Source organism: Lycorma delicatula, chromosome 4 (genome assembly GCF_047948215.1).
Source record: "Lycorma delicatula isolate Av1 chromosome 4, ASM4794821v1, whole genome shotgun sequence".
Classification (NCBI taxonomy): Eukaryota; Metazoa; Arthropoda; class Insecta; order Hemiptera; family Fulgoridae; genus Lycorma; species Lycorma delicatula.
Window position 1 is genome coordinate 217,297,554 of NC_134458.1, and position 4,102 is coordinate 217,301,655.

Sequence of the window (4,102 nt, forward strand, 5' to 3'; positions counted from 1 at the left end):
TGCGTGCGTGCATGTGCACACACATATATATATATATATATATATATATATATATGTGTGTGTGTGTGTGTGTGTGTGTGGATCTTTTCAAAATTAATTTTTCTACATTTCTAATTGAAAAAAATATATACCTTAATTAAACACTAAACAAAGTTTTCTTCCATTAAACCCAAAAACGCGTTATTTTTTATCCCCAATTTTTGTGTTTTACATCAGATGTCTTTAAAACTAATATGGAACAAATATGTTTCTTTGTGATGGTCCGACATGTAAACAAGGCATATTTGGATATCTAAGTCTGAAGTTTTTATACTGATGAAGATACTGTCCGACACTAATATTCTTAGTTCTTTGAGCATCTCCTACTTTTTCAACCAAATCAAATCTAAGGTAGAAAAAGTAAACAAGTAAATATAATAATTAATAAATCATCATATTAATAACCATAACCATTTTAAGAAATCCCCTCCAAAGAAAATCTAAGAGGAGACAGTCTTATTAAAAATATCAACACTTAACTGGTGTTTGAGGCAAAATGTGACCCTTTACTCTGATAGATAGTGTCATTTGCTGTATATACAGGGGTGATTGATATTTACAGTCATTTAAAACTTTATTCTACAGTCACTTTCCAAATCAGTTAGCTATTGGAAGATATATTTCACTGTACGTTAAAATATTATTTAATGTATATTGTTGGTGATTACTTTTAATAACTAGATTTTTCATGGATTAGCAGAAAGGCAGACTGCAAAATGGAAGAATTTGTGCTTAATAAGAACACTTCAAATTTGTTGAAATTAAATTAATAAAGAAACTAGATCTAACATTTATCTTAATCAGATACAGACAAATAAAGATAATTTGTACTGCTTGTTAGTCATTTGTTAAGATAGTAAATTTACAACTACCTGAAGGCAAAATATAGTTTTACCGGTATTTGAAATAAAATTGTTACGCTTAATCTGTGAATAATCATTTTTTCAATAGCTAATTTTAATCAATTAATTAATTAGGATTTAAGTAGGCTATAGTTTACCACACTTATTTAATATTTATTGGAGCGGTAAGGAAACAGAAAGTAGTAACTAAAGGGATTAATTTTTTACAATATCTTGAAGGACAATAGTCATAAAAAGATTCTAAAAATTATTTGCAGAGAATGGTTTCATTTACTAAGTTTAATTGTACAGAAACGTACTTTGAAAATAAAAAAGTTAATAAAAAATTATGGCTGTCAGAAAATAGCATCTAAAGAAACAAAGAAAAACTAAAAAAAAACAGTAAAATTTAATCATCCTGTCGAGCAAGTCTCTAGATTTAGGTTAAACAGGTAGAAATGTTACTTTTGACTGCAGCCATGAATTCAAAATAAGCTTTTCACCTTGTAATCTATGTGTGGCTTAAGAATATCTATGTGCAAGAATAAGTACAAAGGGATTGATCACGGAATAAAATTTTATAAAGACTATACCTACGTTAATGTATAGAACTGAAAGTCAAGACCTGAGTTTAAAAGGAGATTTCAACCAGCAGAGAAATACCTTATGAATCCTTAAGGACTGTACTTTGTAGGACCAATTTTGGAATACTTTCATTAAAGATCTACAACTTCATTTAAAATATTGCAGATATTTCATCAATACTTATTAAATATGTATATTATTTATATTCAATTATTAAAGTAAACTGATCCTGATTTACATACAACATTATTAGACATCTTTATCATTAGGCAAAAGAAAGGAAAGGTATACAACAACAAGGCATTAACAGACATTAATTAGAAAGAAAATAAAAAAGTGACAGCAAAACAAAGGTCAGTACAGATGAAGAATTTATTACTATAGTAAACAAAAAAAAAACAAAGATAATTACCTCTGATTGATACTACTTCCCAACACTCTATTAACTTTGTAAGTTCTTTTAGAATCAGGTTGGTTTGGTATTTCATACTCCACTTTCAGACCACCAATATACTTTTGTAAACTCTCCTTTTGCCAATTATCTAACTCTTTATCAAATACTCTATCACCAATAGTTGCATTTTGATCCCTAATTACTTTTATTAGATTTTCTGGTTTCGGAAAACCTTTGTGGGCGACTGAAAAAAAAAGAAGTTGTTTGTTACTGCATGCCGATGCTAACAATGCTTAGTAAACATGAATGAGTCTGTAAATAAATATTACTGAATAATATTTACCAGTTCCTGCAGCAGCAATGAATATAAGTCCTTCAATGTGTTACAAGGGATAAAGATCCTATGTTGTTTTGAATTTTTACAAATGTTTATGGAACTAAGTTTCCCATACAATATCAGCTCACTTAGTCATTTTTTAAATAAAACCTAGCGTATGTAAAAGTAAATATAGAAAAATATAATAAATAGGAGCCACTGATTAGAAAATAGAATGGTGTCCACAACATTCTACAAAATAGGATTTGTCTTCAGTCTAGTGAATTAGGAGAGAATTTAAAAAAAAAATATTATTCATTATAATTCTTTTAACATACTGAGTTTTTTTTACATCCTCCTTAAGTAAAAAAGGATTTCTTTTGATGAAAAAATGTTATAAGAAAAAATTACTTGAAACAGAAGTTCTAGAGAAATTATTTCCTTAAAACTTTTTTTTTTAATTTTTTTTTACTTTTTTTAGTTTCCTTCAAAAAGAAAGAACACCCAAAAATCAATCACTTTCCAAGATTTTTCTTTCCTTTTTAGGAAAGGAAGAAAGCTAACTAAGCTCTGAAATCCAGAGCTTAGTTAAAAAATCTATTAACATTTTTTTAAATTTTTAAATAAGGAATAAACTGTCTACTATTTTATATTTCATGAGAAAAAAGTAATTTTTTTGAAGAAAAAAATCCTTTTCCTGTACGTTACAGAAAACAAAACATTACATTGGTTTGCTTGGCATTTCTCCCACCACCACCCCATTCGGTCGCCCTAAAGCATAAGACCGAATGTCAGTGCTAACCTAAAAGTGTGAGTGGAATAAGCGTGGTACCATAAAGCACTTGCTTGCATGTCCCGCCGCCCACTTGTCATATATCACTAAAATGGGTAGGCGTATCCCGTCAATTACTGAAACATATATGAGTATCAATAATTAATTTATCTCGTCAAAGACAGCAATTCGCTGCCACAGCGAATTCTAGGCCGCTGAATGCCAGCATATCTGTTCACCATTAAAGCACTTGGAGCCTTAATCTGGCTGGTAGCCAGCCATATCTCTCGATTAGCTTCCTACAGCAGCGTGGAAGGAGTATTTTCCCTTAGGTAAACTGCTGATGTCAGTTGAACAAAGCAACCTCATCAAGGAACTCCCACACGGTCTGACAATGAACTTTCACCACTAAATCGATTAGGAGAGCTTTTCCCAGTACAGTGGTAGCCTCATAGAAGGCCTGTTTTAAAAACACCAGTGCATACAATTAACACTCTGCGCTGAGCACTCCTTAAATTTTAAATCAGTGCTAGATTTCTTTCGAACCTATGCACCCGAACAGATGCCGCATATGAAGTTAAACTTTCAAAGACACCTAGGTAAACAATGTACAAACGACAGCCAGTAATCCTTTCGAGCAATCCTCCTAAGCTTGTGCATACAGAGATGACGTCCGCTGTAACTTGCCTAATGTGGCTGCTAAACAGCAACTTCTCATCAAACAAAACACCTAGGTACTTATGAACTTGAACTCAGCTGATTACACAGCCTTTATACTTAATACAGGGGTTACAACTGTATAATTTGTCTGCACCCTTGAGAAACATAAACTTCGTTTTGGGCACAGAAGTCCTTAAATTTTGAATGTCCATCCAGCCCTCTGCAGCTAACAAAGCCAACTGCGCTCTGTCGTCTAGCTGCAGTCGAGAGTTACTACAAACTAACAGGAGACAGTCATCTGCGAAAGCCTGAACTGTGACCCCTTCCGGGAATGTCAGTCCCAAAAACCCGTCGAATACCAGGTTTCACAGCAAGGGGTTGAGAACGGATAACAAGAAAACTGCAGAGGATTGTAAACATCGCATAATAACAAAGCCTGTTGAACATATTCCTGGCTGAAATTTTTTTTATATGAACTAAAACTTTATCCTTAC

The 4,102-nt window shown here is 32.1% G+C and overlaps 1 pseudogene; it reads right to left on the reverse strand.

Moving 5' to 3' along the window:
• The window catches only part of LOC142322803 (protein argonaute-2-like), an 82,475-nt pseudogene that overhangs the window by 71,326 nt on the left and 7,047 nt on the right, over positions 1–4,102 (reverse strand).